This window comes from Diceros bicornis, chromosome 28, assembly GCF_020826845.1.
Source record: "Diceros bicornis minor isolate mBicDic1 chromosome 28, mDicBic1.mat.cur, whole genome shotgun sequence".
NCBI classification, from domain to species: Eukaryota; Metazoa; Chordata; class Mammalia; order Perissodactyla; family Rhinocerotidae; genus Diceros; species Diceros bicornis.
The window spans coordinates 33535009-33561254 of NC_080767.1; the positions used below are offsets into that span (position 1 = coordinate 33535009).

The 26246-nt window shown below is 37.9% G+C and overlaps 1 protein-coding gene across 3 annotated transcripts in view; it reads right to left on the reverse strand.

The window, feature by feature from the left end:
- SCAI (suppressor of cancer cell invasion) overlaps positions 1-26246 on the reverse strand; it is a 138195-nt gene that overhangs the window by 110892 nt on the left and 1057 nt on the right. The gene's annotated exons all lie outside the window — the stretch shown is intronic.

Here is a 26246-nt window from a genome sequence, read left to right on the forward strand (position 1 = left end):
TCTTCAACTTCACCTTCTAGCCATTAAAAATTTTTTTTTAATTTAAGCTACTATAGTTACCTATATGCAATAGATCTTTTTTATTCCCAAATTGTTCCTTCTTCAAAGAATCTAATTGTTATTTTATAAATCCTTATCTCTATGAGATTATGAAGTAAGAATTTTTGTTTTATTTTGTTTGGTGGAATTTGTTTTTTTTCTTTTTAAATTTTACTCCGAATCCTGCCTTACCTCTGTTTCCACCAGATTCCTTTTTACAATGAATTTATTTTGGTCTCTGTTGTTTATGTTGAAGGCTTTTTCCTATGTCTCATGATCCTTAGTTGTCTGTTCCTATTTAAGAATGAGGCACTGAAGGATGTGACTGGCAGCCCTGATGTGTACAGACAGGGTTTTTAACCAGAGAGCTTCCCTATAGGGAACAGCTTTTTCATTAGGGACCCTCAAATGTCAGTATGAGAAAGTCTTCTTTGAGTTTCTCTAAAAAAGATCCCTTCAATCTCCTGAATGAGCCATAGAAGTCTGGTGGCCAGTGCTCAGGAGCCAGAGTATATTTGAGAGATGAGGTGGGAGGTTGTACACAGTTCAGTACACAGATAATCCCCATTTTCTGTCCCCTGTCTCATTCCATTTCTCCTGAATAGTTCAAGGGTGGAGGGGAGGCAGCTGTCTGGCTGCACAGTTTAAGACAGGGGACCTAGAGACTCAACTTTTCAGTATACAGACTTTGAACCAATGCCCCATTTTCAACCCAATGCCTCACTCCCACTTCTGAAGTACTGGTGTCTCTTGGGAAATCCGTGCAGAGAATCAGTTTGCTTCTTGTAGGCACTGCCTGTTCAGGTCCTGAAGATAACACCATCTCTCTGTCCTGCCACGTCACTTACTTTTTCCTCTACCAAGATTCTGTCATCAAAATTTTCATTAAATCTCTCATCAGCTACTCAGTTCTTTAGTCACTCTCCTTATTTTTATAGTCTTAACCTTTTCTGCTTTTTTAATATCAAAAGAGAAATACAGATGCATATGGAAAGTACATCATTTTTAACCAAAAAGTGAATCTAAATTTATAACACTGGGAGGAAGATATTATCAAGTGCATTTTAAAAATAAGAAAACGAAGTCTTAAAATGATTAAGTAAAATGCTGAAAGTCAAGAAGGTAGCAAGTCACAGAAATAATTTAAATCCACGTCTGTTAAAAGAAGAGTGGAACGCTAGATTTGGGACCAATACAAAATTATGTAAAATATAAAAATAAGCTAAGAACTACAATATTCAACACATACATGAAAGAGCACATATTCCACGTGCTCCCATTTCTTCTCCATTCTTCTCCATACTCTCATTTCTTCTCATTCTTGGGAGTAAATCAAGAAAATTAAGAAAAGAATGAACTCCACGAAACAAGAATTCAAAGATAAAAGACAAAAGGGTAAGATTAAAAGGAAAATTATTAATCCAAGGAAAGAAAATGAGTAGGAAAAAAGTAATATCACGTCAGAACTTAAAATAGTGCCAGAAATAACAAATGCAGAAGAGAAAGGAGAGGACAAGGAAGACAAAAGGATGAAAAGGTAGGGGAAGGAGGAAGAGAGCGGGAGAAAGGGAAGAATGGAGATATTTACTGCAACTACTCTCTCTCTGTGCCACCACTGAATGCTGGGAGGGGGCAGGAGCTCAGAGAGAACCTCATCAAGAGGAAGTGACGCAGAGACTCATCGGGTCTGACGTAGAGACTATCAAAAGATCCTGCACTTTAAGCCTGGTGCTGTGATTAGATGGGAGTTTTGGGTTTCTCTGCAGTGGCGGGGGGGGAAGAGTAAAGGTTTTGTAAGTATATGGAAGAGAAGGAAATATTTATGACTAAGAGAGTGGATTATAGAAAACTGAGTTACTACTTCACACTTTGGGAAATGTTAGTTTACACCATCAAATTTACTTAAAGAACCTAAAGCTCATTACATACTGACTAACAAAGCCTAGTAACAATAAGAGCTAACATTTATGGGATACTTAAGAAGCCAGATTCTGTTCTAAGAGCTTTACATATTATAAGAATAATAACAAGAACAGCTAACATTTGCTGAGTGCTTACCATACGTTAAGCACTATGCTAAGCATTTCACAAGTATTAATTTAATCCTCAAAACAAGCCTATGAGGTACATATAATTATTATTCCCATTTTTTGGTTGAAGAAACTGAGACACATGGAAGTAAAGTTACTTGCCCAATGTACAGAGCTAGTAAGTGGCAAAGCCCTAGCTCTTAACCACAACTCAATACTGCCTCTGCTCTACAGGCTATATAATGCACCTGCAATATAAGCTCAAAATAGAATTTTTCTCAAAGTAAGTGGTAATTTTTTTTTTGCTTCTTAAAAAAGTTATCTAACGTTGTTATGAATTGTGTGCATTTTTAAAATAATTAATATCAACATTCTATGACCCAGAAGTGAACCAGACTGATTTTAAGTCTTGCGCTAGAGAAGATTTCAGCATACAACGAGTTACAAGGACTGCCTATAACTGAAATTACGGGACCATCTCTATCCCTTTTAGTGTTTTATAACATTAGTCTAAAACATGCCTGTGAACTTCAAGGGGTACTCATAATGGAAGAGAGGAGAGTGTGTCTCCATGTAGAAACAATCCAGAAAGCTTAAACTAAATAATTTCATAATAACACTCTCAATTCTAAGAACCTAAAGCTATTCTTATTTTATTTAAAGTGTCAACACTGTCTTTGTTTCCTAAATAATAATGATCTTCAAAGGGCTTGACAGTTTTTACTTTTGCCAGTAGTGAACTAAAAGCTGATACACCAACTTTCAGAAGCCATCTGGTGGTGAGAAAACCAAGGCCACCACCACACATATGAAATTTCAAATAACTCACTAACCAACAGTAATTAAGGAAAAGTTCTACTTCCCCAAGTGCCAAAACTGTTCCTACTCCCTTCATGACACTGGGCAAGTTATACACTGGGCAAGTTATGACACTGGGCAAGTTATTTGTATATGTCAACCGTACTTGCCTCATTTCCCTTCCCCACAAAATAAAGAAATCCGAACAGATGTTCTCTACAAGTCCTTTAGGCTCAAAATTCTTATAATTCTGTATAGTAAATCTGAATGTGTACAGTAGAAATGAGAAATGTATTTTAGAAATAAAGAGAACCACAGATAAATACTTTGGCACAACTGCTTATTTATATTTTCTATATTTCCATTTTTGGCACAGAAAAGGAAATTGCTTCAATTACTTACTATATTTTATTCCCAAGAACTTAAAGTCCCTCTCCTAATACATTTCCAAATCTTAATCTCCAGAGAATAAACACTTTGTAGGAAAAAGATATGTGAATTAATATTTATTCAGTATGATCTCAGAAATTTTCTTAAATTTTGCTTTAAATGTTTCAAACATTTTAAATTACCTATGTGTCAATAACACTTGTCTATTCAACATAAAAGCATGATAAAAAATACAAGCACTGCAAGATTCATTTCCAATAGCCTAGCCATCCAGTAACGTTTTTAGCATCGTAAGCTTTATTTCCTGCCTGACATCTCAGGGATCTCGTTTGACAGCTCTCCTGTACAATTTCGACTACAAGACTTCTCTGGCCTCTCTTGGCACATGTAAACTGCTGTTAGGTAATATTTCTTTTGGCAACAAACTACATACTTTATAGAAACAGACCTTCAATTGAACCTTCTCCACTCAAAAACTCACATTCTTCCCAAAATGTGAATCTTAAACTAAGTACACCATAACAAGAAGGATACTTTTTATGGTATTGAAATGTTACATATTCACTATATTTTCCCTGATAAAAGAATTCAATTCAAGTTACAATCTCTCTTGAATAGAAATAAAAAATAGTTTTGGTAAATCATATTCTGAACTAGAGTTATTTTTCTTTCTTTCAATTGTCCTAAAATTATAGACAGATATGTAGGGTTTTAGGAAACAAAAATAAAATTGAGTGAAATCTAGAAAAACTAATACAACAATATAAACAGTATTTCCAAAGTTTAAGAACTATACTTTCAATTTGCTATTCCCACCCTTTGATTCAATACATACTCTAACCAACAATAATACACCGCCTACGAGGTAAAACGTACATTTTAGAGACTGACAGCCCAAACGAAGTATTCAAACAACTACTTAAGACAAGGTCTCTCCTTTTAAAATCTCCATACAAACCCCAAGTATGCTTAATTTAATTCAAATATCTATTTGGCCCAAAGCCTCAGATGATGCTAAGTTTTATCAGAGATAGAACCTGCCTGCTAGTTTATAATCTACTGGAGAGGATTAAAGAGTATACAAACTTAAAAGTATATATTATGCTGGTATGATATAGCTTGAAAAAGCACAGGATTGGAAGGTTTATTCATTATTAGATGGCTGACCTTGAATAAATCATTTGTCTTCTTAGAAAAACAGCTGACCAAAACTGAAACAAAAACAAATGAAAAATCTAAATAGTTCTGTACCTATTAAAGAAAGAAATCTGTAATTAAACAGTTTCTCAAATGAAATCACCACATGGCCTCACCAGAGAATTTGTCTAACCATTTATGGAAGAAAAAGCACCAATATTATGCAAACTTTTCTAGAGAAAAAGTGAGAACGTTTCCCAACCCATTTTATAAACCAGGACAGCCTTGATGTCAAAACCTAAAGAAGGGCAGAGTATGAACATAAACACAGATGACAAATCCTAAAAAATATACTCGTAAATTAAATCCAGCAATACATAAAAAAAGATGATGTATCATGACTAAGTGGGTTTATTCCAGAAATGCAAGGTTGATTTAACATGAGAAAAAAATCAATCAATGTAATTCAACAAACATTAACAAGAAAAAAAAGGAGAAAAAAAAATCATATGATCATCTCAAAAGACACAGAAAAAGCATTTGATAAAATTAAACACCCATTCAGGATTTAAAAAAGATCTCAAGGACTTCCACCTCTGGTCAAGATGTCGTAACAGGAACCAGATTTACCCTCCTATATGAAACAACCAAAAGAAAGCAGACAAAATAGATAAACAATGGTTTTCAAGACATAGTACATTAGCCAACAAAGAACGGTGATCTCCGAGGACAAAAGAGCTGAGTCCTACAGGTGCCCCAGCTCACTGCCTTGAGAGCATTTCCAGGTGTGCAGGGGAGGGGAACCCAGGCAGAGCCCAAGGGATATCCTAAGTTGAAAAGATGGAGCTGAGAGTCTAGGGAGACCAAGGCAGCTAGAATTCACAGGGCAGGATACTGTGGAGGAAAAAGCTGCACAGAGAGAAAATGCTAGAGACCTGGGGGGAGTTTCTCTTAATTATTTCACCAAATATGCATCAGCCCAGCATAGAAGAAAACTACCAACAGAGGAGAGAACCACCCAAGAGGATTAGAGGGAACAGTGCCTGGAGCTTTCACACGCCCAACAGTGCCTGTTCCCACCAGCCAGACTTGGCAAACTTTAAAATTCCCTGATAGAGTATTCAGAAGGGTCTCACTACAGTAGCAGAGAATTACAAGACCTAGTGATGATAGCCGTAAATGCTGCTCTGGTCCCACCCAATAAAGCTTAAAACCAGACCCAAAAGGATCAAGATACTTCCAAATAATTTAACTGCATCCCAGGAAAAATCCCCAGAAATTTATAAGGAAAAAAACAAAATTCCAGCTCCTCCACAATGTCTGACATTCAATCAAAGATTACCAGGCATCCAAAGAAGCAGGAAAATATGACCAGCAATGACGAGGTAAATCAACCAATCAAAACCAACCCAGAACTGACACTAAAATAGTTATCCTAACCATAGGGGTAAGCAAACTTTTCCTGTAAAGGGCCAGAGAGTAAATATTTCAGGCTTTGTGAGCCATAGAATCTCTGTGGCAACTACTCAACTCTGCTACTGGACAAAAGTCTTAAATAGGCTTGTCATATGACAAACAGGATATACGAATAACCAATAAACATATATAAAGATGCTTAACTTCATCAATTATCAGAGGAACGCAAATTAATACCACATTGTACCCCAGGAGCAACAAGCGCACCAGGTCTTGATTTTTAACACCGTTCTCCAATAACAAGAACCACGGCTCCTTGGAGAAATGTCTCATCGTGTGACTGATGCAAGAAATATTATATACAAGATGAGCCTGGAGCATCCCGTAGTGGCAGAAAGTAAGGAAGTGTTCCCAAAAAAATTTTTTTAAACCCACAATGATAGGAGTATGCCACAGGCACACAACAGCCAACTGAAGAGCTCCCAATGGCCACGCTGGAACAATTTCAGTAACAACAAAAAAATAAAGCAGTATTGGATTATAACCTAAAGTATAAAAAAAAAAAAAAATCCATGAGTCCAATTATATAAATAAATGATTGAATAAATAAGCAGACAAGTAAATAAACAGGGAGAGAATAGACGAATCCCCTATGCAGAAGAATTTAAAATAATTTACGTACTTCGCCTTTAAGGAAGTGGAGCATAACAACCATTCTTTAAGTGTAGACTGTACACAGCGACTTCCTACCAAAGAGTACAGTATGGAAAGGGGGAATAAAGGAGCAACTTTACAGTGAAGAAATCTGACAAGCCTACCCCAGCTAAGGGACCAAGGTTACATCAACAGTGACAAGGCATGTGGAGAGCATGTCCCCTTGATATGATGTGATGAGAACGGCATTTTACCTTTGTGGTCTTCCCCAAGTTAAAGACACTCTAAAAACTACTTGACCAATACTCCTCAAAAATGTCAGTCATCATGGGGCTGGCCCAGTGGCACAGTGGTTGAATTCACGTGCTCCACTTCGGCAGCCTGGGGTTCACAGGTTCAGATCCTGGGTGCAGACATACACACCACTCATCAAGCCATGGGCCCACGTATAAAGTAGCCCAGGGCCAATCTTCCTCAGCAAAAAGAGGAGGATTGGCAACAGATGTTAGCTCAGGGCTAATCTTCCTCACACACACACACACACACACACACAAAGTCAAAGTCATCAAAAATAAGAAAGGTCTGAGAAATTGTCACTGTCAAGATCCCTCTGAGGAAATATGATGACTAAATGTAACGTGGAATCTTGTGTGGAACAGAAAAAGGACATTAGGTAAAAACTAAAGAACACAGAATAAAGTATGGACTTCAGTTAATAACTTCTCTTAAAAATAGTACATATAGGGGGCCAGCCCAGTGGCACAGCAATTAAGTGCACACACTCCACTTCGGTGGCCCGGGGTTCACAGGTTCGGATCCCAGGCGCACACCAACGCACCGCTTGTCAAGCTATGCTGTAGCAGCATTCCAAATAAAGTGGAGGAAAATGGGCATGGATGTTAGCCCAGGGCCAATCTTCCTCGGCAAAAAGAGGAGGATTGGCATCAGATGTTAGCTCAGGGCTGATTTTCCTCACCAAAAAAAAAAAAAAAAAAAAGTACATCTAGGGACTTTGCGGGTTCAGATCCTGGCACGGACCTACACACCACTCATCAAGCCATGCTGTGGAGGCATCCCACATAAAAAATAGAGGAAGACTATTTTGCACAGATGTTGGCTCAGCGACAATCTTCCTCAAGCAAAAACAGGAAGGTTGACAAGAGATGTTAGCTCAGGGCCAATCTTCTTCACCAAAAGAAAAAAAAAGGATATATGTATAATTTTTTCTCTGATCTCTCTTAAGTGTAATACACCCATAATAAAAAAAAAGGTGGAAAATCCAGACAGTATAAAAAATAAATAAAAATTCCACTCCCTGGAGGTAACCATGATTAATATTCCAAGGCCGTGGCTCCCAAACCGTGCGCTCAGGCCCCTCAGGGCACCACAGCAAATTCACACAGATGCTGTGGGATGCTTTGAACTTTCAAGGGAAACACAGTGACATCTGTCGGATACAACACAAACTACAAGCTCCAGGTAGTTAACAGCTTTAACATCAGATCACATTACATTCCTTTCAATAATGTCCTATCTTTGTGAAGCTGGTTTTTTGCAGTGGTTGCTGTCATAAAAAGCAAATACCATGTGAAAATCATGTGGTACAGGAAACAAGGTGATGGCGTCCAATATGATTACAAGGTTTGAGAAGTTGTGAAGTGCCCAAGTTAACTGTGATTATTTAAGAAGGAAATAAAAAATGTTTTCCTAAAAAACAAAAAAAACCACATAGTAATACTATTATACTCCTACCACAATGGCTAAAACTTTAAAAACACCAAGTGCTGGCAAGGAAGTAGAGAAACCGGAAGATGGGAATATAAATTGATACAACCACTTCAGATGACAACTGTCAATATTTAGTTGAGAATGCCCATTGTGTATGACCCAGAAAGTCTAGATACATATCCTAAAGAAACTCTTGCACATGTACAGCAGGAATTACTTCAAAAAAATGTTTGTAGCTGCGTTGTTTGTAACTTAGAAACAATTCAATTATTCATAGATAGGAGAACGGATAAATTGTGACACAGTCATGTAACTGAATACTATATAACAATGAAAATGAATGGAACACACATGCATCAACATGAATGAATCTCAAACTCCTAACGTTGAATGAACAGAGCAAACTGCAGAAGAATACATGTAGTATGATTTCATATATAAGCTGAACAAATCCAAAACTAAACAATATATTTACAGTTACATCCATATGTTGTAAACCCACGAAAAAAATGCAAGGGAATGAAAACAATGTCAAAGTAATGCTTTCCTCTGACAGGGGAGAGAAGGAAGTGAATGCCATAGAAGAGAGGCATATGAGGAACTTTTAAGGTATTGATAATATACTATTTTTAAAGTTGGCCAGGGAACAAAGACGTTTATTTTTCTTCTTTAAAGCATACATATGTCATGTATGCTTTTTCCCCTATGTTAGATTTCATTTTTAAATAATTGATTAAAATAAACATTATTTATTCAACAAAATATTTCTTGAACATCTACTACGTTCCAGATATCTTCTGTATTTTATGAACAAAGAAGCATCCCTGCCCTCACAGAGCATATATTCTTGTAGAGAAAGAAGACAGCAAGCAAAATCCAGAATGAATGAAAAAAAATATATATATATACTTTTTATTTTAAAAATTAAAAGTAGAGCAGAGAAAGGGATATCAGGAGTACAGGGAATATTATGATACGAAATATTGAATTTAATTTGAGATGTTTAAAATATTTATCATAATTTTATTACAAACAAAAACTCTTAGATTTTTACCAGTTTATAAGAAAATAGGAAAAATCTAAGAGATGAAACCATCAATAATATATTAAGAGAAAAACATTTTCTGCTTTCAGTATTCTTGAGAATATCAAGTAAACTAAACATTAAAAGTCCTCGAAATATTTTTTTAGAAAATACTTAGCATTATCTAGATGCTTTTAGAATATGTGTTGAACAAATCATTGTTTGCACATGAAATGTGTCTTAAGTATCCCATTTTCTGAGCTACTATTTCCCATAAAATAAACAAATTTTTAAAAAGAACTCATGAAAATAAATGGCTGAACTCTCATTTATCCTTTAACCTATTATATTTCTTTCTTTGTCTGGTGTCAAATTTCAAATAGAACAACAACAGAAAAAAACAGAACATGCTACAATGTATCCTTTACAAAGGATAAAGGAATCTGAAATATGAGAGAAGAAAGAAAAATCTGAGACCTTCAGGAATACTATGCTGATTGAATCAAAGACTGTATTCCTGCACCTGAAGATGTTTTTCACTAAATACCTTTTGAAATTACTTGTCCATCATCTAGTCTCAAGCATGTGGTTTGTTATCCAGTAAAATTAAGTAACATCACTTACATTCCTGCCTTTAAATCGTGTATCTAAGAGACTTGCAATAGCATAAACTGCCTAGAAACAGAATTCTTTTCATTCTTAATGGTCTTTACTTTCTTTGATATTTAAAAGTAAAAATGCATTGGTTATCCAAAATTACTTTTACCTAATTACTTGAATCATTGGAGAGGAATATCTGATAAAACTAGACTAGCTCAATTATAGAAATTGGTAAAATAGAAAATAATGCTTTTAGAAACATGAAGAAGTTTGAAGCATTTGAAACCACATCCACAAACTGTTTTCATTTCACTTATGGGATTTTCATAAACCCTCACAGGAAATTATCTCCACCAAAGTTTTAAAAAAATTCCTATGTCACTATTTTAGTCTGTAATAGTAAAAATTTTACAGAGCCAGACAAAAAAATGTCTTTTGCCTTGACTGTGCCACTTCCTAGCTGCGTTACTCTGGATAAATCACTTTACTTTCCTGAGCCTCAGTTTCTCTATCTGTAAATGGCAATAACACCATTTGTCTTCTAACGAAGTTAACAAATATAAACACGATCTGCTAATAAGCATCAGCACCCTGGGAATTAAGTTACCCTCCCTTGGTCCCCTCCTTCCATTTAGTTCATTTACTCTGCTCTGTAATCAACCTAAACATTAAACAATTAAGAATTGATAAAAACACAGAGTGAACTGAATACTTAAGACCTATACATTTATTGCATGTCAAGTATTCATCTATAAATTTAAAGGGCTTGTTAAAAAATTAACTAGTGACAATAGGTAATATATTTGAGACATCACTGCCTAATCTATCAGTAAATGCCAGTCATTACTAAGATGTCCAAAAACCAGCACCAGCCCACCCCTGGTTTTGAAATTTCACCATCACCATCTCCCTAATCCTCTTTCCCAAAGAGGTCATTCTGGTCTTCACCTCTTAAGTGAAACTTTAAGCCTTGAAAAATCTAAAACATGTTTATTAATTCCTTAGTCCCTTCAGACTTCCCAGCATCCCTTTGTCTCTAACTTCTTTACTTGGAAGTATTTACTCCACCATTTCAGATTACAACCTTTCTGCCAGGTATCCTTCCTCTCCCTGGTCTAACAATAATAATGCCAACAGTAATAGTAGTGATTAGCAGTTGTAATGAATAGCCAACATTTTGTGACAGCCATTATCTAAACACTATATATATATTATAAAATTATAAAATATATATATATATATATCATTGAAGTCTCACAACAACCCTATGAAGTAGATACCATTCTACAGAAGAAGAAACCGAACTACAAAGAGGATGTTGCTTTCCAAGGTCACACACCTGGCCTGAATCATTCCAAAGTCATTGCTCATTATTAACATGCACACAATCTTCTAAATTAGAAGGACATGAGAATAGAGTTATCTGGGCAGGGATATTATTGTCCAATTTCTGCTGTTTTTGCTACTCTTTAATTGAAAAAAATAATTTAATAAATATGTAAAATGAAAGTCAATGAGAAAAATCTATAAAGGAAGAGGACACAGAATCTGTTTTCCTTCTTTTATGATACTAACAGTGCTCCTGAAGGTGGAAATACAGCTTGTTCTTAAAGCTGAGGCAATTTAATATATAGTATGGTCTCTCCTCTAAACTCTGGCAAAACGGAATACCAACTCAGCTATCTTCCTTTGTATCACTTAGTGGCCTAAAACAACAATCTTCTCTTGTGCTCGTGAATCTGCAAGTTGGGTAGGGCTTGGCAGGGACAGCTCTTCTCTGCTCTACATGGGCACCCACTGGGGCATCCTGATGGGGATCTGGAGGATTAGGATCCACTTTTAGGATGGCTCACTCACACGGCTGGCAAGCTGATGCTGGACGTCAGCTGGGAACTCAGCTGGGGCTGAGGGCCAGGAGCTTCAGTTTCTCTCTTACACTTGAGCTCCTCACAGCACAGCCTGGTGGTGAGGTGCCAAAAGCGAGTATCCCGAGAGGGGAAGGTGGAAGTACACGGCATTTCTATGACCCAGGCCCAGAAGTCACATAGTGCTGCTTGAGTTATGCTCTCTTAGTGGAGACAGTTACAAGGCCTGCCCTGTTTAAGAGACGGGGACACAGACCTCACCACTAGATGGGAGCAGTGTCAAGGTCACCGTGTAAGTAGAACACGTGGAATGAAAGATACTGTTGAAGACATCTTTGGGAAACTATCACACCAATGGAACGGTTATGTGTCAGAATACAGCAAAGTTGACTTTTTGTTAATAGTGTTTATTGGTTTTTATTAAGTAGACTTTTCCTGCAAAAAGCAATGGGTAAAGAGATTGAAAACAATAATCTGAGCTTCTCCTCCTCTGTGATGAAATGAATTCAATGGCCTACAAGTAATTATCTTCAGGGCTAAATGACAGAAAAAAAAAAGAGGAAAGGATGGTTAGGTACTTCCCAGAGTAAAAGAGTGATAAAATAAGGAGAGTGAGTAACCTCTCACTAAAAATTAAACATATTTGAGTCAGAAGAAACTTCTGACATCACTTAGTCTACTGTCTTTATTCTAGCAACTACTAGAAAACTGAGCTCTCCTCATCTACCTTTCCATGAAGGTAAACGAAATCTCTTATTTTTAGTAAAACTCTAAATTCTAAGACACATAAATTTGTATTCATTCATTTCATTCCCTATTATTCATTCCCATTCCCTCAACTGTTACCGGCAGTTTAAAAACCCTTAAAATTGAAAAAGCATCCAATACTTTCAGAGTTAACGAAGTAAGGGAAAAAGCTAAGCACCTGCATCCTGTGTCAAAGAGGGTTCACAGGCAGAGAGAACAACAGATTACATAACGGATGTTGGAGAAAAGATGAATCAAACCCCTGGGGCACCAAGGAAAAAAAGGAAAGAAAAAGAGTGACTAGAAATCAGCCAAAGCTCTGGGGATTTCACCAGCATGTTACACTATATATGCTCTTAAAAGGCAATCTTATACAAAGACTCCATCCTTAAGTTACAGTCCTTTTTCCAGATATTAGAGCTACAAATGGCTCCAGACATATCTAATCCAGTGGTTTCCAACGTTTTCAAGCATAAGAACCTCATTTTTTTTTTCTTTGCTGAGGACGACTGGCCCTGAGCTAACATCTGTTGCCTATCTTCCTCTTTTTTTTGCTTGAGGAAGATTAGCCCTGAGCTAACATCTGTGCCAATCTTCCTCTATTTTTTATGTAGGTCACTGATGCAGCATGGCTGACAAGTGGTGTAGGTCCGTGCCTGGGAACCAAACCCATGAACCTGGGCCATCAAAGCAGAGAGCACCAAATTTTAACCACTATGCCACGGGGCTGGCCCCCCTAAGAACCTCTTTTTAAGAGTAAAAATTCTGTGGACATCCATATGACAATTGTTGTTATTTTATTATTTGGTTATTGAGAAAAATCAATAATGACCGAAGTACCACGAATTCACCAACACCTCTACTACATGCTATTGGTATTTTGTCACAAGGGCATTTATACGCAATAGCATGTACGTGAGACATTTGAGTTACACAAAATGCTTAAGGAAACACTGCATACATGTCAGTGATTGGTAAACATGTGAGTAAACCATATTTGAAAAGACTGAGACTGAGGAATTTTTTAGGACTTCCTGTTCATGTATGTTACAGTATGGTTTCTCCTACTGTGTGTTAGACTCAATGACTAATCTCTTCCAACACAGACTCTATAATTCTCTTATAAGTTAGTAAAGGCATTTCCTTTCTTTTTAACTTATATCTTAAGGAGTTACAACTGGTATGAGACAATATAGATGCATATTCCTATTTTTAAAAAAAGTAACAATCCTCTTACCTGTTAATGAGAATTTTATTATCACCAGCCAGGAGTTACCTCAACTGATTATTGGCTTGCTTATGTACTGTTAGAAAGCCAGGCTAACGGCGACTATTCTAAATCTAAAATCTTTATTTTTGGTAGCTGTTCTCTAAAAATCTGTATGTGATAACTCTATAGTTTGGAAATTATCACAATAGTCTAAAAGTTCTGACTGCTATTTTGCAGGCTTTTGGGAAACCAAGTGTGAGCACCTTCAACATGAGCTCCCCGTCCAGACAAGAACTCCCAGGATACTGCCAAACAGGCACAGATGCTCTCAAGGCCAATGGAGACATGGAGAGAGCTCGGCAGGAGGAAACGCAACTGCAAAACAAGAATATAAAGGTGCCTAGCCTCAGAGCGAAATGTTTCCAAAACAGCTGCCAAGTTTCTGAAAATACCAGCACCTCTTCTTTTGCTCAGCTGTGGTGAGGACGGCCATTCCACAGCAGACTGCATCCACGAAGAGAACCCACAGCTGTGAACAATGCAGTAGCTGTGACAGGCAGCTTAGGAGCTGTGGGAGCACCTTGGAAAACCAGGGATGAAACAAAGTAAGGCCATAAAAAAGACCAGGCTTATGCATTAGTCAGGGTTCTCTTGAGAAACAGAAGCAACAGGATATGTGCGTGTGTGCAGACAGACAGACAGACAGACAGATAGATAATAAGGAATTGGCTCACATAACTATGGAGGCTGAGAAGTCCAAGATTTGCACTCAACAAGCTAGAGATTCAGGAGAGCTGAAGGTATGGTTCCAGTCTGAGTCTGGAGGCCTGAGAACCAGAACTGATGGTCTAAGTTCCAGTCTGAGAGCCAGCAGGCTCGAGACCCAAGCAAGAACAGCAAGGTTTCAACTCAAGTCCACAGGCAGAAAAAGACTGATGTCCCAACTCAAACAGCCAGGCAGGAGAAGTTCCCTCTTACTTAGCCTTCTTTGTTCTTCTCAGGTCAACTGATTGGAGGAGGCCCACCCATACTGGGGAGGGCAATGTGCTTTACTCAGTGTACCGACTGAAATTTAATCTCATCCAGAAGTACCCTCACAGACACAGCCAGAACAATGTTTGACCAAATGTCTGGGCACCCCATGGCCCAGCCAAGTTAACATATAAAATTAACCATCACAACTTACTTGACTCTGATGTGTCCATGCTTCCCAGACAGCCAAGAAAGGACTGAAAAAGAGTTTAAAACCTGGTGACAGGTACCAGGCAGAGGAAAACTGACTCCTCACTGGGCAACTGCCTTTTGGCTCTTCCCTTAATAAGAATGAAAATGAGCAGGTGCCTAGCTGTTTTGGAAACATTTCGCTAGGCTACCCCCCAATCTGTGGGACAAAAGACCAGGGAGAAAGCAGTGACTGGGAATATGAAGAGCAAATGGTCGGAGATTTAGTTATTAGGACAGGCAAACACCACTGCCTGAAAGTAAAACGTCCTTCAATGTCTTTAATCAAAAGACAGCTGCTTCCAAAACACACATATATTCACATATACACACATACACAGGGCCCAGCAGAGACCTATCCAGGAGAAAAAGCTTAGCCAGAGATTGAGCCCTTTGGGTACAAGGGAGCCAGTGCTGAAAGGAGACTCTCCAAAAAAAATCAGGCTCACATAACTTAGCCCTTGTGAAGCCAGAATAATCAGTCAAGCTGTTGGCCAAGGCTGCAGCCATCTCAAGGCTCAACTGATGTAGGATCCCCTTCCAAGTTCACTCATGTGGTTGCTGGCAGGCCTCACTTCCCTACCATGTGGCACTCCCCCTGGCCTGCCCAAGCATCTTTACAACATGGCAACGGCTCCCCTCTCTCCACAGCTGCCTCACATCATGGCAGCTAGCCTCCCCCAGAGGGAGTGACTCGAGGGAGAGTGTGAGAGTACACCCAAGACAGAAGCTGAAGTCTCCTTACAACCTGATCTGGGAAGTGACATCACACCACTCGTGCTGTATTCTAGTCACTAGAAGTGAGTCACCAAGTCCAGCCCACACTCAAGGGGAGGAGAACTAAGCTCCAACTTTCAAAGAAAGGAAAATCAAAGAATTTGCGGACAGAACTTTAAAATACCACATGGATTAAAAGAATTATTAAGGGAAAAAAAGTAGCTGGATAAGTTATTAAGACATCAATGGATGTTTTATTCTCACTGTATTCCCCAATGCCCAAGAAGACAGTCCTTGCCTCAAGGGAGAGTTGTGTTTGTTTTCTGAAAATGTGAGCTCTTTGAGGAGATTACGCTGAGGGAAAGGTGGAAAGATAGTGCCTTTGAGAGCAGAAAGGTAGAAACAGCAAGAAAAAAGGGGGTGATTTATCCAGGAAGGGGAAGAAGTTCTTTGGGACCCACAAAAAGAGGGGCCCTGCAACTCTACCTCCTAGCAGGGCTCCAGAAAAATAGTAAGTCCTTAGGGGGAAATGGGTGTATGTCGTACCTAGGAAAGCTGAAGCCTCTACACCAGAATCCCCACACCTGGCAGAGATCCTCATGCCTGAAGTTGGTCATAACTATTAGAACCACCAAACATCAAGGAACCGTATCACATTAGACAACATGCTTTTCAGTCACAGCCACAACAGACTGAAATCTAACCTTCTACCCTTCTCCTGCTTCCTCACAAGCCTCTCAGATTCTTACACAATACTAAGGAGGGGTGGATGCCCAATCTTCAATTCAATCCCTGTGACTGACTTTTTCATCAGTTTGTTGGAATTAGAGTAGGGTTTCCCAAGGTCGGATTTAATTTCATTTGAAGGAAATAAAATATTGAAACATTTCTTGGTAACTTGATTTTGTAAAATAAGATTCATACTTACTATATGGTCAATTAATTTGCTAACTTACAGATATCTTTTACAACTCATTAATCTTGGTGGTTTCAAAGAAAGTTCCAAACAAGTTGCTCCATCAAAACATTAAGATTTTTCCACCAGTAATATATTACCCCAAGATTCTTCCAGGCTATACTCCCCTAATGTATAGAATATCAAGCAATTAGTTATATATTCCTGTGTATCTGCCTGGGTTTCTCCTCTCACTCCAGAAAAATCCTGGCCTGTGGGAAAGCCATCCATTTAGGTTAGGAATCCACAATTTCCATAAAAAAAGAAAAAATTAATTCTACAGCTTAATCACTTGGATCTCTCAACAGATCCAGCCATAATCAGAATTACAGATTACCCATATTTCAGGATCTTAACCTAAAATATAACTCCCAGCTGTGTGCTACTCAACCTTTATTCAAAAACCTAAACAAAAAAAATTACATTTACGGAGGCTTACTGAAAAACATAGTACACAATACATTCTTCTAGATTTGTTGCTTTCAAAACCATCTTTAGGTTATACAATCCTTTCTTTCAAATAGAATCTCAGGATATAAAACAGACAGAAGCAGAGCAATGCTAGAAGAAATAGGTCTTCTTGGAGAATGGGTGATTCTAGGTCTGAGCAGAAAACCTACAAGATGGGCCTGGAATATCTTGTCCAACCAGGAAGCAAGAAAGCTATCAAGGTCTACTCGAGTTGTGTCAAAAGGACCCAGGAGCCAATGTGAAGAGGATTCCACTGGGCAAAGCTAGGTCAATATGAACATCAATAAGAAAAATAATTGTAATGGATTGAAATTCACGGAATACGTTTAAATCCATGAGTTGATAATAATATTATTAATAAAACAAAAAAGAAAGAAAGAAAGCCAGTCACCTTTGGAGCATGCTAGGAAACCAACTCATACTGAAATTTGGTTTAAAAAAAAAAAAAGGCAGGGGAGGGATAAGCATTTGTCCTGACTTTCCTTTTACAAACTGTACCTAAGGAAAACCACATAGTTGATGAAGGGAACGGGAACAGATAAGATGCAGGGAGCTGGGGGTGCAAGGAGGATGTGACTGCAACAGGACAGCATGAGCGAGTTTTTTGGGGTAATCTAAATGTTCTGTACTCTTACTGCAGTGCTGGTTTTACAAATCTATACATGTATTCAAATTTCAGGTAGCTCTACACACAAAAATCAATTTTACTGTAATGCTAGCTTCAAAAAAAATTAAAAAACATTTTTTAAGTCACAAGGGAAACTTCTCTTTCTAGAAGTATGCCAGCTAATAATGAAGACGGAATGAGAAAATTAGAATGTCACCATCTGTAACCCCAAATGAAATTACCAATATAGACACTGGTCACTATGAGTTTCTAACATGAACTAAAGAAAGGCCTTCATGGAAGTACACACCACTCCTATGAAGTATTCTTTCATAAAAACCCCTGAATCTCATCAAGTCTCTAGAACTAGTTTTAACTACCAATTTATAAGAGACACAGAGAATAGAGAAACATGCTAAGTGATACCATGGGGACAGAGTCAGCAAAATTCTGACTATGGAAAAACTGGCCAGTGGTTGCCAATTGGTCAGTGGAGACAGACGGATTTTGGGGGGAGTGATGGGGCTGTTCTATATTATGACTGTAGTAGTGGTTATGCAACTGCATGCGTTTGTCAAAACTCACAGAACTATACACTAAAATAGGTAAATTTTATCATATATAAATTATACATCAGGGCCGGCCCCGTGGCTTAGCGGTTAAGTGCGCGCACTCCGCTGCTGGCGGCCTGGGTTCGGATCCCGGGCGCGCACCGACGCACTGCTTCTCCGGCCATGCTGAGGCCGCGTCCCACATACAGCAACTAGAAGGATGTGAAACTATGATGTACAACTACCTACTGGGGCTTTGGGGGAAAATAAATAAAAAAAATAAAAATAAATTAAAAAAAAAAATTATACATCAACTTTTTAGAAAATTAAAAATTCAGATTGTGGGACATTCTTACTAAAGAATGTGCCACCTTCAACAAATAAAGAGCACGGGGAAAAAGACACAGAGTGGGAAAACTACAGATTTTAAAAAACCTAAGATCTAATCAACAAATTGCAAGTTATGAACCTTATCTGGATCCTGATTTGAACAGACGTTTTTAAAAATTATTAGCCAACTGTGGAAATCTGAACACCAAGGAGATATTGGATGATATTAAGGGAACACTGTTAATTTTTAAGTTATTGTAATGGTATTGTGGTTATGTGTTTTAAAAGAGTCCTTACCTTTCAACAATACATACCAGAATATTTACAGATGAATAATACGTACGGAATACGCTTCAGGTGCAGTAGGGGGGTACACGGATGGAACGGGATTGAGCTGATGATTGTTCAAGCTGGGTGATGAACAACTCAGGTTCACTGTAATATTCTAGGTTTATCCGTATTTGAAATTTCCCATATTAAAAATATACATACATACACAGAAGTAGAAGTGGAGTTTTAGAAGCCAGTCTGCTCAACCTTTTTCTTGCTATTCCTGGCATCCCACCCTCGAGGGAGCCCTTGAATTAGCCCCAAGGAATCTTTGGGCTCTTTTTGAACACCCTTGAAAATCACTGCTTGAGCTACTCTAAGTTTTATTCTTGAATAAAATATTACCATGAAAATGGTGAATACTTTGACCACGCTATCTCAGGCCCCTGCAGAATCCCTTCTCATAGAACTAAATTTTGGCATCATGCCCTAGGTTTTCACTGACACATGCTGTAAGAAACAGCTTTACCAAAACCACTGCATTTCTGTAGGGATGTTGATCCCTATCGCAAAGAAACTCCGTTAAGTAGAGGATATTCCTGCATTTCAGTGCAGACTGGAAAACACTCCCCTAGTTTTCCATATAACTACCTCCAGAATCTCAGTTTCTCACCAAACAGTGCAGAGATCTGTCTCCCACAGATAAACACCACTTGTTTGATGACCATCTACAGCAAGACTGCAGTGGACAGATAATACAGCAAAGGAAGAAGACAGAAAGCAGTTTGATCTTGTTCCACATGTTACTGGAAGATTCTATGGCCTTCTTCGCATTTCACTCAACATGGTCCCTCCACGTTATTTCATCCATTTTCATGACTTGGATCACTAAGTGTTTGCTGATGACTTCCAAACCTGTATCTCAAGTCCTGACCTCTCTTCTCAGCTCCAGACCCAAGTTTTCACCTGCCCAGTTAGAGACAGCACGTTGAAGCACTTGACACTCCATATAGCCAAAATAAACTCATAATCTCATCCTTCCAAACCTGCTCCTGCATCTGTTGTCTCAATTAAAAGTGTTCTCATCCAACCTATTATTCAAGCTAAAAGCTCCTCAAGATACTGTGAAGAAAAGGAAAAGGCAAGCACAGACTGGGGGAAACCATCTGCAAACATACATCTGATAAAGAATTTGTTTCCAGAATAAATAAAGAACTATGATAACTATAGAAGAAGTCAAACAACTGATTAAAAAATGGTCAAAATACTTGAACAGGAGATTCACAAAAAAAGTTAAATGAATGGCAAATAAATACATGAAAAGATACTCAACACCATTAGTCATGAGAAAAAGGCAAATTAAAAACATAATGATATGGGCCGGCCCCGTGGCTTAGCGGTTAAGTGTGCGCGCTCCGCTGCTGGCAGCCCGGGTTCGGATCCTGTGCGCGCACCGACGCACCGCTTCTCCGGCCACGCTGAGGCCGCATCCCACATGCAGTGACTTGGAGGGATGTGCAACTATGACATGCAACAATCTGCTGGGGCTTTGGGGGTAAAAAATAAATAAATAAAATCTTAAAAAAGAAAAAAAACATAATGATAGGGCCGGCCCCGAGGCTTAGCGGTTAAGTGCGCGCACTCCGCTGCTGGTGGACCGGGTTCGGATCCCGGGCGCGCACCGACGCACCACTTCTCCGGCCATGCTGAGGCCGCGTCCCACATACAGCAACTAGAAGGATGTGCAACTATGACATACAACTATCTACTGGGGCTTTGGGGGAAAATAAATAAATAAATAAATAAATAAATAAATAAATAAATAAATAACATAATGATATATATCACTACACACCCGTAGAATGGCAAACAATGGCGATGGTTTCAAGGGTGTACATATGTTTCAAAACTTACTAAACTGTACACTCTAAATATATGCAGCTTATTGTATGCCAATTATACTTTAATAAAGCTTTTAAAAGAAAAAGAATGACAATACCAAGTACTTGCGAGGATACGGAGCAAATGGAATCCCATACATTACTAGTGGGAGTGCAAAATGGTATAGCCACTTTGGAAAATAGTTTGGCAATTTCTTAAAAAGCTAAATATACACGTACCATAAGACCCAGCAAGTCCACTTCTAGGCATTCACTCAAGAGAAATGCAAAGATGTGTCTACACAAAGACTTAAATGTTCACAACAGTTGTATTCATATTAACCAAAAACTAGAAACAAGTCAATGTCCATCAACTAGTGAATGCATAACCAAATTGTGGTAAAATTATACAATGGAATGCTCCTCAGCAAGAAGAAGAAATTAACTACAGTTACAAACAATAACAGGGATGAATTTCAAAAGCATCATGCCAAGCGGAAGAAGCTGAACACAAAAGGCTATATACTGATTGACTCACTTATATGAAACTCTAGAAAAGACAAAACTAGAGTGATAGGAAAAAAAGATCAGTGGTGGCCAGAACCATGGCTGCAAGGGAACATGAGCAAATGTGCGTGTGGGGAAGAGGGCAGTGATGTCAATGTTCTACATCATAACTGTAGTGGGTGGTTACACAACTGTACACATTTCTCAAAACTCATCAAATTGTATACTTAAAATTGGTGAGTTCTATTATACATAAATAATACCTCAATAAAGCTGATTTTTAAAAAGACTGGAAGGAAAGGCAAAATAAAAACATTTAAACTAATGATAGTCACAGCTATCATTTATTGAGTCCTTAATGTATATCAGGTAACTGTATCATGAACTTTATATTCATTATCTCATTGAATCCTCTCAATAAGCCATTCATTGAATTATCCAACAAAGAGTTACTGAGTACCTGTTACATGTGAGGCACTGTTCTAGGTGATAGGAATAGATAGAATAGTAAAAGAAAACAGACAAAAATCTCTGCACTTGCATGGTTTATGTACCATTAGAGGAAAACAATAATCCTACAAGGTAGGTACTATCGTTACCTGCATTTTGCAAAAGAGCAAACAGGTTCAGATGGTGAATACTTTGCCCAGAGCCCAAAGCTAGTATTTGGGAGAGCTGAGATTCAAATTCTAGTCCAGGATTTCTCAACCTCGCTATCATTGACAATTTGAGCTGGATAATTCTTAGATGTGGGAGGCTGTCCTGTATATTGTAGGTGTTTATTAGCATCATTCCTGGACTTGACCCACTAGCTGCCCCCAGTTATAACCAAAACTGTCTCCAAACATTGCCAAATGCCCCCCGGGAGGCAAAATCACCTCTAGTTGAGAACTGCCGCTTAATCTCTGAAAACTGACATCACAGCCCCAGCTTTTAAAAACACCTGACACTGCCCTGGTTCAGGTTCTGAATTCAGCTCACCTTAAACCTCATCATTAGTTAGTCTACATCTAGCCTCTACTCCGTCATTTCAACAGCCACACTACCACCAAAATTAACCTTTCAAACCTTCAGGGCCTAGATGAAACGTCTGTGGAAACTGCCCTCACTACCAGTAGAGAGAGTGACTATAAACCATTTGTATATACACAAAGTCATTACACTGGCTCATTTTTTTGTGTCTGTCTTCCCCATTAACACATAAGCTTTTCCCCAGCAGGGGCCATATCTCACTCATGTCTATATCCCATGTTTACAGAAAGCATTTAAATGTTTTTTTAATTCAAATGTAATTCTAACAAATTACATAAACCATCAAAATGCTGGATCTCTTTGCTTTAAATACATCATACACACATACACACAAAAAGCCCCTGAATCATACAATAAAGGTTTAATCAACATAAATCCTATCCAAACAAACGGGTCTTATTCATAACAGGATCTGAAAGAATTCTCTAACACATAACCCAAACTTTATTAACAGAGATATTGAAATCTTCAGAATTTTCCAAAACCACATAGAGATCAAGTTTCCTAATCTTAAAACCCCTTCCAGTCCAGTACACTTTATCAGGGGCATTAAACAGTATCACAGCATTTTGGATCACCAAAGCCCCACCCCATGCTAACTGCCTCTTGCCACCAATTCATTTATTAGTTCACTATAGTTTTATTGAGCACCCCCTCAGTACTAGGGGTAAAAGAAGAACTAAGACAAGGAAATAAAAGTTTTAGTAGGGGGAAAAAAGACACAGACACATAATAACTGTAGGGTATGAGATGCTTGCTTATCTCAAATTAACTTAGTTTTTCTTAAACCATATGATAGTTTGGTCAGCACTAGGAATGTTGTCAAACAATAACTCAGCCGCTAACTAATGTCTATCAAGAAGAATGACTTAACAGCAACCATCCTAAATAAAAAATCATACTTTTTGCAATTGTTTTCCAAAATGTATAACAGGATATATAGTATAACAGGCAACAACTCTACACAGCAGGTCAACTCAAAGGGATACCTAAGGCTACATTCAGCATTAATTCATCTTGAAGTGTGCACAAGGAAGTTATATCGTTTGATATTGAGAATTTTTATGGTCACAGTATGCAACTGATCATAACAGCTATAAAAAATTTCTAGCTACAACCATTACGTCTTTTCTCTATAATCCATCTTTAGGGCCTTAACTGGCCATTTTGTTTTCCATTTTTAAAGCAATCCCAGAAAATCTTGGTCTTGCCCACAAGACCTCTGTAGAGATGTATGCTGGCTGTCCATTCAGGTCCAAATCCTGACTTCATCAGGATCTGACCTTCATCAGACATGCAGAATATGTGCCCTCACGATTCACAGCAGAGAATGCACACTTAAACTCACTGCTGCCTGATGCTTACCAAAACCTGGTTACAAGAAACAGTATTCATGGAGAATTAATTATTTAAGGACTCATTTATTCAATAATCCAATCATCTGGTTTCTAAGTGCCAGGGATAAGCAGAGTCCCTGCAACTTATTCATCTCTTTATCCCTGAACCAAGCCAAACCAGTGAGCTCTATACCTAGACCACACTGCCTTGGCCCTTTGGAGAATGTTCACTGGTGTTACCTGAACCCAGATCAAGAAGCATTACAAGAAGCAATCTTAAAATACTCACCACTCTCTTTATCATTGGGAATTTTTTCCCCCACAAAACTACAGTGTCCCCACTATGAAGACGAGTGAGAGAAATTTCTCTCAGATCTAATGGTCAAAAAAAGTCCCGCTTGTCTTGAATAACATGTGTTTGATTTTATAAATACCACGAATCTGGAAGTTGAGCATTTCTTTGCTCTGGGAAACTCAGAGCCAAATACGGAACCACCTTTACCGACTGTGCAGCGCTTTCTAGCCTACATACTAACTTTGCCACTGGTTTAATTTTATTCTTCTTCTCTCATTTCTTCTTTGCCTTAATATCTTTATTTTTAATCCTTTAGATGGTATATATTTTGAAAAGAGGTGGGAAATAAAAGGTATATGATCAGTGCTTTTTAACCTAAAATTTATTGTGTACTTTCTATGTGCCAGGCACTGTCCTAAGCACCTTACAACCCTAGAAGGGTTGAACTATTATTATTTCCATTATACAGATGAGGAAACTGGGGCTCAGAGAGGTTTATTAACTTGCATATGATCTCCCAACTTGTATTTGACAGGGCTAGGATTCAAATTCAGCCCAACCATGACACCTAGGAGTACGTACAGCCTATCATGGGAGCAAACAAGGTCAAGTAGAGGAAGGTGAAGGAGAGGGTGGGGAAAGTCCCACGGAGGATGTGACATTTGAGCTAAGTCTTAAAGGAGGGAGCTTGCCAAGGACAAAGTTATCCAGAGAGAAAGAGAAATCATGTGTAAAACTCCAAAGCAAAGAGAGAACATGAGTTCTGGAAATGGCAAGCAGAACATGAAGCTACATTCAGCCATTAATTCATCGTGAAGGGTTCACCAGAAAGTTAAAGCATTTAATACTAGGCGTTTAATAGGTCCATTATTGAGAATTACCACGGCCACAGTACTAAACTGTGGCTAGAAAGATAAGCAGAAGTGAAATAAACTCAGTCTCTTTTTATGATTAGGCTAAAAAGTCTGAATTATGTTCCATAAGTAATGGAACCATAGAAGGATCTTAAGCACAAGAATTACAAGATCAATTTGCACAGTATGATGAATGAACTACAGACTCAAGGTAGGGAACCCAGTCAGGAAACTACTGCAAGAGTCTGGCAGTGGTGTAATGACAATTAAAGAAGGGCTGTTGGAAAGAAATATAATGCAAGCCATATATGTAATTTTTAATTTTCTAGTAGCTGTCAGAAAAAGTAAAAAGAAAAAAGTGAAAATAATTTTAGTAATATTTTTATTCAATATATCTAAAATATTATTTTACCATGTAATCAATACAAAAATTAGTAATGAGAAATTTTACATTCATTTTTTGTGTTAACCTGAAATCTGGTGTGTATTTTATACTTAGAGTACACTTCATTTTGGACATTAAATTTTCATTGGTAATATTGGATCTGTATTTAGATAAATAAAATTTACAGATGAAAAAGTAGATTCACACACCCAAGTTGTTCCAAACCTACTTACACATTTTCCAATGAGTTAAGTATGTTTTTAAATTTAAATTAATTACAATTAAGAATATTAAAAATTCAGTTCCTCGGTCATGCTAGCCACATTTCGAGTGCTAGACAGCCATATATGGCTACCATATTGGACGGCACATGCCTCAAGAGTGACAAAGAACTTTGGCTGTTAGCATTTCCAACATCAGCATTTCATATCTACCTACTGTTGACGTTTTCTGTGTACTAACATGGATAACTTACCAAATATTAACTACAACTGCAGTCCTACTGGTCACATCCTCACAACTGTAGCTTACTTTCCCTAGGCCAGTGCCTACATCTGTGAAAAAGGAATCCTCTAATGACTACACAGAATTGCTATGCAGTAGCATAGTAATTGGAATGTGCTCAAAAACGTTTGTGGAACGGATATATGTTCTTCTTCATTACTCAAGGAATAATTCATTTGTTTGCGGACTACATAAGCCCCTTGCTTCTCTTTTCCTGTGGCTCAACTGTTTATTAGAATCGGTGTACAACAAAAAAAGAAAAAGCAATAAGAAAACCTATTTTCAATTTTATATTTATTAGAGGCATTATAGTATAATGGTTAAGAGCTTAAGCTCTGGAGTCAGACTGCCTGGATTCAAATCCATTTTTTTTAATAATGGATAATCCATTCAATAATAGATAATAATTTTTTTAAATAAATCTATCATTTATTAGATGTGATCCTGGGTAAATACTTGACCTCTCTGCCTCAGCTCCCACTTCTGCAAAAGAGTGATAACGGTACATACCTCCTTGGGGTGCTTAGAGGATTACAGAAGATAATACACATAAAGCACCTGCATATAGTACCTGGCACATAGTAGATGTTCAATAAACATTAGCTTTTTAAACAGAGCTGGTGGAAAAGAAGCTGAAATTAAGGCTCAAGTAAAAAGTAGGATTTCTCAATTATCCATGTCTCTTTCCCATA